Source organism: Macaca mulatta, chromosome 5, assembly GCF_049350105.2.
Source record: "Macaca mulatta isolate MMU2019108-1 chromosome 5, T2T-MMU8v2.0, whole genome shotgun sequence".
In the NCBI taxonomy this organism is placed as follows: Eukaryota; Metazoa; Chordata; class Mammalia; order Primates; family Cercopithecidae; genus Macaca; species Macaca mulatta.
Window position 1 is genome coordinate 166,779,493 of NC_133410.1, and position 14,495 is coordinate 166,793,987.

The 14,495-nt window shown below is 38.3% G+C and overlaps 1 protein-coding gene across 11 annotated transcripts in view; it reads left to right on the forward strand.

Moving 5' to 3' along the window:
* Positions 1–14,495, forward strand: part of TMEM144 (transmembrane protein 144) — a 91,209-nt gene that overhangs the window by 8,040 nt on the left and 68,674 nt on the right. The window lies entirely within an intron of this gene.

The window sequence follows — 14,495 nt, forward strand, 5'->3', positions numbered from 1 at the left end:
TAGACTCCTCTATTATGCTTTTATTTTTTCATTTAAAATATTTTTGGAGCAACTACCATGTGATAGGCGTTGTGAAATCACTTTGGAAGTAGCAGTTAAAATGATATACAATGGTCTAGCAGTCAAGGGACTTATAGGATCCTACCTTCTAGGCTGGACTCCCTTCTCAAAATTTCATCTCTATCCTGTTCTCCACCTTCTTCCTCATCTACCACCCTGAGAACCTGCCCAAACTGAGCAGAAATGTCTAGTTTCAGCTCTCAATTCTTCCCATTCTATCTGTCTCAATATAATTAAGTAGATCATGCCTACATACCTCAAATATGTCCATTCTAATCATACTAAATTTGTCTACCAAGTGACAGTATTGGACTGCTTTCGGTAGTTTTATAGATAATTCATTTTCATTGATAAATAATTCACTTACCAATCTGTCATAAGTTTCAAACTGACCCAAAGCTTATTTTCACTTATTCTATTATTGAATCATGGAAAAAAAAGACATTCTTCTTTTTGTTAAATAAGAAAAAAATGCTTTACAATTAATTGAATTTCAACTAACAGGTGGATAGATTTCTTTCTAAAATATATAGCTTTGTGAAATAAAAAAGTTTAATAAGTTGAGTTTGGAATTTCTGCAGCCAAACATATAAGTGTCTGAGAGGCTTGGTGAACAAAAGTTCATCACGAAACATTTTTATTTCTTTTCAAGTTTTCCATGAAGAGCAAAATTCAAAATTAAAATGTATAACTTTCTGTTTCAAGCAGTATATATTGTCAGGCTGGAAACTCTCAAAGGCCCTCTTACCTAAAACCTAGACCTAGAATAAATAAGGAAAAAATGCATATAATCCATTGTTTACAAATTTCCTAAAAATGAAAGATTCTCAAATTTAAAACTCCCATAAATGACATCAAGTTATCATCAAGTTATCTGTGGTTAATATTAGAAATCACAAGCATACAAAGAAAAAAAAACACAAAGAGAGAGAGAGAGAGAATTTTTGGAATTATTTGAATCCAAACGTAAATATAGATAGATAAACATAAACTGTTTAAAGGAAGACTAAGGGAACATGCAACAAAAGGATTTAAAAATGATTGGGTACACATCAAAAAAAATTTAAATAACATTTAGAAATGATAAAACTGTTCAAATTAAAATTCACTGAATAAAATGTTGGCCCCTGGAGTCAACTGTGTAGCTTACATTTAACTAAATCTTCTACCAAAAATAAGTTTAAAAATTGGAAAAACATATATCTAGAAAACAATCCTCTGAAAGCATTGGAGAGCCAGTGCAAGTAATATTGAGCAGCTAGAATCCTTGAGAAAGGGAAGCACACAAGATGTATTCAACATTCACCTCGGAATTTTCCTGGGGGCATTTTCCAAGTTGTGATGAAGGCGAAAGGAGCGCAAGAAGAAAGCAGGAGTCTCACACACCAGAGGAGACAAAGTCTGGTGTTTCAGGATGCCAAAGGAGCTCTGATTTGAGGAGCAAACTATTGAAAAAGACAGGAAGCTAAGAGAGTGTCTGCAAATCTGCACCCTAGTTTCCCTCAAATTGTGGGTAAATTTCTGACTTGTGCATGTGTAAGGCAAGCCTTCAAGATACATACTAGGAAACAGCAAACAGAAAGCTGGAGTGCTGAGCACAGATTTCAGCAGTTGAACAGCACTGAGGAGTTAAAGATTAAAATGAAATCCAGAGGGAGCGTGCTAAACTCAGGTCTAGGACTTGGGTAGAACTACTTTTTTAAATTTTCTTTTTTTTTTTTTTTTTTTTTTTTTTTTTTTGAGTCAGAGTTTCACTCTTGTTGCCCAGGCTGGAGTGCAATGGCGTGATCTCGGCTCACTGCAACCTCCGCCTCCCGGAGGTTCAGGTAGTTCTCCTGCCTCAACCTCCTGAGTAGCTGGGATTACAGGCACGCGCCACAATGCCCAGCTAATTTTTGTATTTTTGGTAGAGATGGGATTTCACCATGTTGACCAGGCTGGTCTCGAACTCCTGACCTCGTGATCCACCCACCTCGGCCTCCCAAAGTGCTGGGATTACAGACGTGAGCCACCGCACCCGACTCGGGCAAAGCTACTTTTTAAGATGTCACATCCTGTAAGTAACAAATTAAAAAGCTCATGTATGACAAAGCTTAAAACTAAGTCTCAACTGGATCAAAGTCATTCACTGAAGTGCTTTATAACTAAAAAACAAAAGCAACACTTTTGTGGGAACATCATATAGAGAATGTACAGTATGCCATCTATATTCTGAAAACCGACTGAAAATTATAAAACATGCCAAAAATAACAACAGCAAATGACCAACACAGAGGGAAAAGGCGGGAAATTTAGAAAGAAAGAAAGAAAAAAAAAAAAACTTCCAGGCTCCATCCTTCAGGAATATCGAGGAGGCAGGCATGCAGCTGCTACCACTGAAGCCTGAGCCTAAGCCTGAGGCATAAGCTCTGCGTCACTTCCTGTGCCTGCAGGCGCGCCCTGACTGCGTGCCCGATTTCCAGGCTCTGTGCTATTGGAGTCCCTGGCTCTTGCAGTTCACGAGCCTGGGAGGCCGCATGCATCCAAAGGCCTTTTTCCTGTGCTGTTTGCGCGAGCTGCCCTCTCCCTGCCTGCCCACCCGAGCATGACCAAGGTGGTAGGCTGCCAGTGGCCATCTCCATAAAAGCAACTGAAAGTTTCATACTGGAAGCTCTTTTGGCTGGCACTCCCACAGTTCTATGAAATAAACTTACTTAAAGTTCTATGAAGTATGAAAACTTTTCCCTGCTCTTTGACTTGCACAAATTTTGTTTGTATCGTACATTAGAAGAGAGAAAAGGATGCCTTGCGATGGCATTATTAACTAATGGGGCACTGCAATTTTTACCAGGAGGTGAACTATGCTTAGAAGACTCAGACTTTTTAGAAAATCATTTCTCCACTTAAAAAAAAAAAAAAAAAAAAAATTGAAGGAGGGCAAGAAATTTCACAACATAGTGATAAACAATCACCATCTTTATAGCATCCATATAACTATTCAAAAATAAAACATTTTTCCTAAGACCTGTGTGGTAAGTCGGTAGATAAGAGGCTTTTGTAAAGTGCTACTTATTGGTAGCTGACTTATATGAAGTAGTCCTAATGAATAATGAGGGTTAACTAGTATTGTTTGAAACTGTGCCTGTGAAAGTTGTAGCAGTCTTATTTAAAGTGTATAACAGTGTTCTCTTGCTTAATTTAATCTTTAACTTTATAGTATGCCACAACTATAAAGTATTAATGCTATTGTTACCCAAACAAGAAAAAAATTATTATTTTATTATGTCAAAAGTTTAAATAAGATGTTCTACTGCCATTGTTCTAGCTGTCCAGTGCATTAGCACTTCTTGATGTGCTTAGGAGGCGGATCCATGAATTCCTTAGACTTTCTGCCAGAATTAAAAAGTGTCTGATTAAATGGTGAACAGTAAGTAGACTGAGGCAAATTTCCAGTGATGATGTCATTTTTTATTTTGCTGTGCCTTTAGCTTGAGGATTACAACACAATTCTGTTTAAAACCAAACAGCATTAGTTCTTATCTATTTCCCAGATGGGAAATCTATTTTAAGTCAATATTTTAAAGAAATATGAAGCCATAACAAAAGCTATCATTTTTTCTCTGAAGTGCTAGTTAATGCATGCAAAGAAAATAGAGCGATTTAAAACTATTCATCGTTTAATGTTTAATGACACTTATTTTCAGTATATTTTATATGGGTAATTTTTTTTTACCTCCTGTAAAGAGGAGTAATGTTTATTGACTAAAGGTAAAAAATAATGGTTTAGACACCAATTCTTTTTCAAGATCTTTGACTATATTATGCATTGTACAATGGATTTTATTCTTCATGAAATTTTTTAGTTTCCCTACCTATAAGACAGAGATAATGACTTAGAGAGAGTTCTACAGGAGACTCAGACTTTAAAATACTTAGATTGATCGATAAAACAAAGTAAAGCAAAAGATAAGGAGTGTGAGAATTTCAACAGAAAATTAGAAGCTATAAAAAAATCAGTGGGGCCAGGCACAGTGGCTCATGCCTGTAATCCCAGCACTTTGGGAGGCCGAGGCGGGTGGATCACAAGGTCAGAAGTTTGGGACCAGCCTGACCAACATGGTGAAACCCCATCTCTACTAAAAATACAAAAATTAGCCACGTGTGGTGGTGCGCTCCTGTAATCCAAGCTACTCAAGAGGCTGAGGCAGGAGAATTGCTTGAACCCAGGAGGTGGAGGTTGCAGTGAGCTGAGATCACGCCACTGTACTCCAGCCTGGGTGACAGAGTGAGACTCTGTCTAAAAAAAAAAAAAAAAAAAAAAAAAAAAAAAAAAAAAAAAATTAAGTGGATATTCTTAGTCTGAAATTTTTTAGAAATCTGAAATTTAAAAAAATAATTTGATTTTAAAGGCAGATAGAACAAAGCAGAACCAAGGTTTATGAAATCAAAAACAGGTCCCTAGAAAATATTAAATATAAAAGCAAAGTATTAGAAAAATAAATAGAAAAAAAATCAAAGCAGAGTGTTTAAAATATGTATTGGACACAGTTAAAAAATCAAACATAGGTGTAACTGGATGTCCCAAAGAAAAGAGAAAGACGTGGTGGCAGAAACAATATTTTAAAAGACAATGATAGAATTTTCAAACTCAAAAAACACATCAATCCAAAGATTAAATCTTTGAATTCAATGCATGTACAAGGGAATTATCAATAAACACCTCATAGTTCACTCATTAAAAAACAAAATATATACAATTGAAAAGAGAATTTGTAAACTAAAAGGTAGGTCAGAAGAAGATACCCAAACTGACACACAGACAGTTAAGAGGATGGAGAATCCGGAAAGGGCGTGAGAAACTTACCAGACATGATTAAAAGGTTTACTCAAGGTACAGAAGAAGGGAGAAGAAAATGGGACTTAAACAGTGTTTGAAGAGAAAACAGCCAAGAATTTTTCAGATTTAATAAATGCTACAAACCCGCAGAAGGATAAGCACATTTCCATTTTATAAGAAGTAAGCAATATAAAGTTTGGATAATTGAGGTTGCATTGTATTTTTTTGGAATATTAGAACTGGAAGATGCCTAAGAGATAAAATAAATATAACCCACTGATTTTATAGAAGCAGCAGCTTAAGGGGCCTACCAGTAAATAACTTGAGAGTCAGACAGAATCAGAACTCTTAAATTCAAATTAAGTGATATTTTCACTATATAAGACTTTCCTATCTAATTTTCTTAAATTAAATCAACAGCATTATCAGAAGATATAGAGCATACTATCATTTTAAATATGGATTTTCCTAAACTACTTTTTAAATCTTTCTTGTTGACTTTCATAATGTTGGCATATTGATAGTGAGAAAGGGTAATGTCAGTCACTTGTTCAAGATCACATGTTAGAGGCAGATCAGGGACTAAAATTCAAGTCTCTGAACTTTCAAGCTCAGAGTGTTTTTCACATGTATTTTTTTTTCTTTTTTTTTTAGATGGCATTTGAGCACTGCAACTGAAACCGAAAACTGCTGTTCTTTTGCCTTCATGTTTAGCTTTAGCTATTATTTGTTGTGTGATCCATACAATTTTTTTTTTTCTTTTTTGAGACGAAGTTTTGCTCTTGTCATCCAGGTTGGAGTGCCGTGGCACAATCTCGGCTCAGTGCAACCTCTGCCTCCTGGGTTCAACGAATTCTCCTGCCTCAGCCTCCCAAGTAACTGGGATTACAGGTGCCCGCCACCTCACCCCGCTAATTTTTTGTATTTTTAGTAGAGACAGAGTTTCGCCATGTTGAGCAGGCTGGGCTGGAACTCCTGACCTCAGGTGATCTGCCTGCCTCGGCCTCCCGAAGTGCTGGGATTACAGATGTGAGCCACCGTGCCCGACTGATCCATACAATTTCTAATACAATTATCTGTACTATGTGAAAGGGGGGTGGAGGACTACAAGAGAGAATGGAAAAAGGAACTATGATTTATTGATAATAGACATCTACCTTTTCTCTACCTACCATTTCTTTCCTCATTTCTTCTAGGAATAGACCCCATCACTGTCCTGCATGTAAGAATGAATACATGGCTAAGCTGTGGCAAAAACAGTTTATCTCCCTGTTAGGACAGCAATTGGTCTAGGGTTGAGAACTTTACTCAAGCTTGGAATATTAGCCTTCTTCCAGGACTTTTAAATTAAGAACATTTACTGTCTAGTCATGAAGCGATGAGTTAATGATCCCAGGAAGAGGGATAGTGCACATCATTTCAGCCAGCTTGAGAAAATGAAGTCACTGTTTAGAAAGAACCACAGAAAGAGAAGGAAGAGAATAATACAGATTAGAGCCTCCAGTTCGATGTTCCATCTTCCCTGTCCTCACCATAATTAATGTGCCAATAAATTCACCCTTTTGCCTAACAAGCTCAAATTGAGTTTCAATCACTTTCATTTCAAAGATTTTTTATTGATGCAGAGATTTGTACAGATGGTCCCCAAGTTATGGCTCAACTTAAAATTTTTCAACTTTACAATGATGCAAAAGATACCTACATTCAGTAGAAACCATACTTTGAATTTTGATCTTTTCCAAGGCTATGGCTATGAGATGATAATATCCCATGATGTGGAGCAGCAGTAGTGAGCCACAGCTCCAAGTCATATGACCACAAGGACTGAAAAATGATACTGTACTCTATCATGTACTACATTCAATAAATTACATGGTATATTCAACACTTTATTATATAATAATCTTAAGGTTAGATGATTTTACCTGACCATAGGCTAATGTAAGTTTTCTGAGCATATTTAAAGTAGGGTAGGCTAAGCTATGATATTTGGTAGGTTAGGTGTATTAAATGCATTTTTGATTTAGAATATTATGAGTATATAATGGATTTATCAAAGAGGTAAGTCTAGGAGTATTTATACTTAGAACTGAAACCTTGTCAATTACAGTCTTTAAAATGTGGAACTTGATGAAACAAGATGGGATGGGGACAATGCAAATCACTCCATCCCCATCTGGGAGTACGATATGCCTGTTATGCAGTTGAGTGGTTTGAGTAGTGCCTTCCAAAAATTCGTATCCACCTGAAACCTCAAAGTATGACCTTAATTGGAAATGGGGCCTTTGCAGATGTAATTAAGTTGAGGTCATACTGAATAACAGTGGGTCCTAAATCAAATGACTGTACAAGAAGAGGAGAGGGCACACAGAGACACAAGGAAGAAGGCCATGTGAAGATGGAGGCAGAGACTGGAGTGATGCAGCTACAAACCAAGGAAGTCAAGGATTGCGAGAGCCGCCAGTAGCTAGGAAGAGGCAAGAAGTATTCTTCCCTGGAGTCTTCACCAGGAGCATACCCCGCTGATACTGATAGCAAAAGATTGCAGATTTTAACGTCTAGAACGGCGGCAGAATAAAATTCTGTTGTTTTTAGCCACCCAGTTTGTGGTAATTTGTTATGGCAGTTCCAGGAAACTGGTACATGTAATAACAAAACAGTTGGTTAAATCATTGCCGATTGCATTTAGGATTCAGACAACATGCCTGCTGTGTCTGAAATTTTAGGAAAAAGAAAAATAGGCAGTACTTCACCATGTTCGTACTTCTTATAGATTGCTGGAAGATGCTGGAGAGAAATAAGCTTTAGTTAAAACCGACTCATCTGAAGAAGACTGAGAATATTCGACTCATAAAACAGGTGTCAGATGTAGGGTTTGTGGGTCTGACAATGGTACACTTTTGTGCACTCTATTTAACTAAAAGAATACAAATTTACATACTAAAGAGAATATTTACTTAGAAAATACATAAAACCAAGTTACAACATTTTAAAAGTTGATAAATACCATAAACATCACAATTTCATAAACTCCATCCACAATGCAAAAACACCACCAGGCCTAAGAGTATAACCTTCAAGCTGGGGCAGCCCATTTGCTAATGTGCAGCCATGGCTGCTACTTCCTCCCCAAAGGGGCAGTGTAAGTAACAGGCACATGAGCTTAAGCTTCTTTAGGTTCGGGATACATCCACCTCTGCATAGAGCTTGGGCTAAGATAGGCCCATTTTGCCATTGATCGGCAGTCCTAGATAGTTGGACAGTCAGGAACTATGCTGACAACAAAGCCGAATTTTCTACCTTCACAGTGTAAGATGCTTCATGATCTTCTCTGCTCTCCTTTCTCTGAGATTGAGTTCATTGTTACCTCCTCTTTCTCCCTCTGATTTATTCTCTCCCTGTACATTCAATAGTTACCTCTGCTTATTTGCAATATTACACTTATTTCATGACATTGACATTTGTTATTAGCTGTATGCTTTTTTTTTTATTTTCAGGTGAAAAAAACATGAAAACCCAACTCAAGCATCCACAAAAAGAAATTTGGTGGGCTGTGATCTCTAGAACATATAGAGGTAGAGTAGTTTCCTGCAGTTCAATCAGGTCTGGCTGTGTTTCTCTGTGATTCTCCTGGCATTGCCCTTGTCCAAGGGCTGGTTTCATCCTCAGGCTGATTTTCCCCTAATCACAAAGTAGCTGCCTGAAGCAACAGACCTTACATGCCCCCTCTTTTATGTTTAAGTAAAAAAGATTATAAGCATCCCATCGCCGCTCAACATTTCTGAGCTTTGTGCAGAAGCCAGTCTTAATAAAAGAGTGTCATATAGGTTTATGCCTTGGTTGCATGCTCACCGAAGAACCAATAACTATACTAAATGATTTCGAATTGTCCCTGGACTTAGCTATGGAATTGATCCCACACAAATATGTAATCTCCTGGCTGCTACACAGTGGGAAATGGTTAAACGTTGGGTATGCAAACAAAATGTCCATCATAATCACGGTGGATTCTCTTTTTATAAAACTGTGAGATCCTAGAAGATAAAACCATGAGGTCCTGGAAGATGGAGACACTGTTGATTCACCCCTTTATCTTCAGGTCCTAATCTATGGCTGGCATATAATGAATATCGACAGCCACCTGAAAGAATGGACAAACAAAATAATAATTGATTCTCCCCAAAACTATTTTTGTCACCAGCCATTTCTATAATTCTTAAAGAATATTATAACTGTAACAATCTCACTCTCCACGGTTACAATTTTTATTAATTGCTTCCTGGCTCTTTCATTTGATTTCAATACATTGCCGATTATTTTTAGAGCTGCCATTAACACAGATTTCAATCACTGTCCTGTTTTCCCCTTGAGCAGTGAAGCGGTTGTCATGGAAACAGAATCCAGTGCCTCTTTCTAAAGCCTCACATCAATGCAATTTGATGAGAGGAACTAACACACTCTCTCGTACCTGTATTTTATACGTGTGAAGATCTATTGCCCGAAAAAGATGCAAGTCATTACTGGAGTAAAGCATACTTGATGATGCATGGATTTGACAACTTGTCCAAAAAGATGTATCAGAGCTCTCATCTGGAAATAATGCCCTAATCAGTGTAAGAGAAAGGTTTTAATGCTTGAATTCACTAAAAATGTGAAGTCACAAGGTAGATTTTATTTAAAGGTGGGAGGAAGAATAATTTTAATTGGCACCACTCATACAGCACCAAGTCACAGACTAGTAGCGTTTCTCAGAGAGCCCTATATGGTGATTATGTGGGAAGAAGCCTCATTTCCCTCAACTCCACCCTATACAAAAAAACTGGATTTGAAGTCTAATCCAGGTAGAATGGAGGTAGGGGGAGGGAGTAACTTCCCAAGCATCTCTGGATGAGGTCGCTCTGTCAGCCAAGGGAGACCCTTTGGAGAAAGTCTGGTCTAGGCCTCAGCTTCCGCACTTTCAGCAGCTGGGGGAAATGTATATTGGCTACATGGGCAACTCTGTAGTAAACCAACAGCATCAATTACGTATAAGTATAAAGGATTCATCACCAAATATTTTATCACCTTCATCAGGCCTTTATGGAAATGATTCAAAAGAGGGTCTAGTTACAGGAGGGTCTAGGACCAGGTCCTAAAATCTCAGCTAGGGCAAATTTAAATAGAACAACCTTTAACCTTGTCAGCATGCTGGAATATTTTATGTGGTGGCTGGATGTGCTATGATGAAATTTTCTATCATGTCATGAGATGTTTGCATAGAGTAGCCTGTGTATCTCTGAGGGTAGCCTGTTAACCCAAGGACATGGTCTAGAAGAAGCCAGGATAAGGCAGATACAGATGACAAAGGGGCCACGGGAGTTGGGATCGGAGAAGTTTATAATACTAAGGCCAACTATGCCCACAGGGACCTAAAGCACAGGGACCCAAGCAAAACAGATCTAATGAGTAGAAGAGCTACAGCCAAGTAATCATAGAAGCAGTATTGAATCCTAGAAACAAGCAGGTAGCAATGAGCTAATATGCCAGAAACAAAGCTGGAAAGGTACGTGTACAGACTGGAAAAGGATTCAGAAACTGAGATCAGTATCAGAAAAAGGGACGAGGCAGTTGATGAGGCTGGGCTGTAAGTTGGGATCCTACCCAGTAGATTTTGTTGCAGTAGATTTTTACCAGTACAATGTTTTAAACTGGGCAAACAAAAGTCTTCTTTTTGGTTTTGTTTCATTTTTTATTATCTGATTGTTTGGTTTACAATATGGCCCTGTCAAGACTGTATTTTAAAAGATAACAATCAGTATATCTGCTCTTGGTCTATGTGTTCTTGGTCTCTGAATAAAAGGAAGATTATCCTTGAACTAGATCACAGCCGATTCTCCCAGCTGTCCTGGCTGCTCCTTTTTTTTTTTTTTTTTTTAATTTTTGCTTGCCTTCATGTCAGCCACATCCCAGCTTTTCCCAAGGAACTTTCAGTTATAGTTATAGGAGCCATCCCATCACTTTTCTAGGAGAAAATCAGGTCAGTGTTATTACAGGAGTTGGTTCCACATACCACCAGGTTTAGAAATACTTTTTCTGTCAAAACATGCACAGGCTTCCTAACACCAAATACCACTACAACAAAGCCAGACCACATTTAGCCTAATTTTAGGACTCAAGGGTATTCAAGGCTGGCAAGATCTATGCCAGGCACTTGGAGTTGCTTTCTTGCCTTCTTCATACTAGGCCTATTTCCAAGGGGCTGGGTATAGATCTTGTTTTCACTTGTTTTGTTTTGGACAAAATTCTTGAACTGCTCCTACGTGGACTCTTCCTTTTTGATCTGTACCACTTAAACCATACACCCCACCCTGCACCACTTGCCCTCACTGTGCCCATTCTTGCTTTCTCACTCATTCTTGTTTTGACAATCCCACAACACTCCCCTCACTCACTCCGCGGTAGAATTCCAGGAGGACTAGATCTGAGTGAAGCAGTATTATAAAAGATGACGTCAGAGGAAAGCTCAGAGCTGGGCCAAAGCCTTGTAAGCCTTTGGAAGGACTTTGGCTATTACTTTTAGAAAAGTGGGAAACCATTAGAGCAAGCTTGTCCAACCTGTGGCCCAGGACGGATTTCAGCACAGCTTCACACAAATTCGTAAACTTTCTAAAACATTATGAGATTTTTCTGCAATTTTTTTAGCTCATCAGCTATTGTTAGTGTTACTATATTTTATGTGTGATCCAAGATAATTCTTCTTCTTCCACTGTGACCCAGGGAAGCCAAAAGATTGGAAGCCCCTGCTTTAGAGGTTTTTCAGCTGAGGAGTGGACATGGTCTAAAAATAATGAATAGGGATCATTCTGGTTATTATGTTAGAAATCAACAGCAGAGGGAGCAAGAGTGAAAGTAGGAAATCCAGCACAACAATTCAGATTGACATGATGGAGGCTTGATCCAAGTTGTCACAGTAGAAGTAGCAAGATGAGGTCAGACCCAGATACATATTTTGAAAATTGAGGAAAAAGGATTTTCTGACAGATTGGATATGGGGTATGAGAGAAATGATGGAGGCAAAGCTGACTCTAAAGGTTTGGGTCTGAGCAAATACTTTAAAACTTACATAGTATTTCCGGAAATAATGATTGTGCCAGACACAATTCTAAGCACTTTACCAATCACAATTCATTTAATCCTCAAAACAACCTATGAGATACATGCTACTAGTGGGCCCAAACTTGATGCACAGATTCCCTAAATGATTTGTGCAAGTTCCCAGTGAATGCTGTTGCCAGTAATTGAGATGAATCAGTACATGAGTAGAACAGATTTGGAGCAGAACTAGGAGTTTACTTTTAGACTTTTTAAGGTCTAGAGACTACTGACAACCCACCTGTCCAGGCTCAGTCCACTTTTGCTTTCAGCTGATATTAGTCCATGGTGTATACTTCTTAGCTGTAGTGTTATATCAGGTACTCCAGGCTGGCATCAGGGGTCCCACAGCTTGGTCGTCCACTGAAGCTAGTGATATGCTGGTAAATGCATTAACAACTAGCCCTCCAGGGGGAAAAAAAAAAAACTAGCATTTGCTGAGTATTTGCTGATTTGGGTGGCGTAAATATTCACACCATAGCCGATTTTACACAACTGCCATGATGTTATTGAAAATGGACGTTGGAAAAGGTGCATGCTATCTGCCCTCTGCTGTAGTGTGCCAATGACTGGAGCCACTACAATGATTTTAAAGCCCTGGTTAATATCTAGAAATGGTATGTCAGGGCTCTCAAGTGAGAAGGAGAATTTATAGTTGGAGACATAGCCAAGGTAGCTGGGAAAAATAATTTAGGCTTGAACTAGAGTTTTAATTATGTATGATAAAGAAAGTATAGACAGAACAAATTCAAAGAGATGGAATAATGGAGGGGCTGCATAACTACAGGAGAGCGAAATGATTGAAATAGCCGATTCTGCGTTAATGTCATGAGGGTAGGGAGCAGAGATGACTATAATGGTATCTGAAGAGATTTTAAAGTCAGGTCAACCAATCAGAAGAAGTCTCAGAAGTAGGTAAAGGTGCAAAAATGAATTTTATTGCTCCAATCAGTGATGAAAGGAAGCATTTGAGAACTCCAATATCAGGCAGTAGCAGAAACACTCAAGTGTTTACTAAATGACTGCTCCTACAAAACACCTGATCCAGGAGGAAATTTTTAAAATGTTTCCAATGCAGTGTGTCCAGGATAGGTCAAGGAAAAGCTCCATAAGTGATTTATGTATAATATAAGGTTTGGGAACCTGGTAAGTACCAAAGGCAGAAGGATTCAGGATATCAAGGAGTCCCAAGAGCAAATAAAGGACACCTAATGATGAGAGTAGAGTTTAGGGTCAGAACAGCACTGACTGAAAAGAATGGGATGAAGATGACACAGCAGTGACATACATAGGTGGGATACATAGGTGAGAACTGATGCTGAGACCTAAACACCAAGAGAGAAGTTAAGCATGCTTAACAAAAATTCAGAAAGGGTCCTGTACACATCACCAAGAAATTTTTTAGGTTTATTCTAAAGGCAATGGATGTCAAGAGAAAATACCATTCAGGGAAATAGCATGATGATTTACTTTTACAGTAGTGTGGAAGATAGAATGCAAATAAGCAAGACTTTTCAGTGAACTAATTAAGGGGCACATCATGCAAAAGATGATGAGGGTGTGAACAATGGTTGTGCCAATAGGAATGGAATAGTGAGGCTGATTATAGAGCTATTTTAGAGTTAGAACTGACATAGCAGGATATCTGGATATGGATATCTATTAATATAGAAGGAATAGGCAGAAATTAAGAATAATTCCCCCATTTTTGACTGTGGAAAGTGAAAGATAGAGAAAACTTGAGGAGGATTCCCATATTTTTAACTAGAATGATTCAGTAAGCAGTGTCATTCAGGGAGATAGGAATGTAAGAAGAAAAAGAGAAATGGGAAAATGTATGTTCATCAGGACTCTTGATTGCAAATGAGAGAAAACCCAGCTGCCTTAGCAAAAAATGGCTTTTATTGCTGCACTGAATCCAAGAAAGAATTAAACCAACAAACAATGGTATAGTGGACTGTGGTAGCTATAGTGTTGTCTTCTCAGAATGTATTATAATATGCTTTATAGTAACTGTATCCTCCTCTCCCCATGTTTTCTGCAAAGCTCTATCTGACTCTGACCTATCCACAGACACAGAAGTAGCGTATGAGCTGGGTCTAGCCAGAGTGATTGGTTCAAAGGTGGTCATGAGACCTAAGCTACACCAATCAGGAGGCTTCATTAGACTTCCCTTAGAGTGTTTGTCTTTGGGGTCATCGTTTAGGAGGGATGAAAAGACACTGGAGCAGCTTGCAGCCATCTTCCTCAGTGCCCTAGAAAAAACATAACTGCATGAAGTCCAGTTGAGACTGATGCAAAAGCTAAAATAAGCAGAAATGGGAGATATATAAAAAGAGAAAGCTAGCAGTCCTGAAGTGCCAGAAGCATAAATAGAGACCTGGTTACTGCAGCTATTTGATTATGTTAGCTACTTCGATGTCCTTCCCAATTAGATAAGAAAATGAATACTTTTTTCCTTCTTCGTATAGTTAGCAAGGGTATCCAT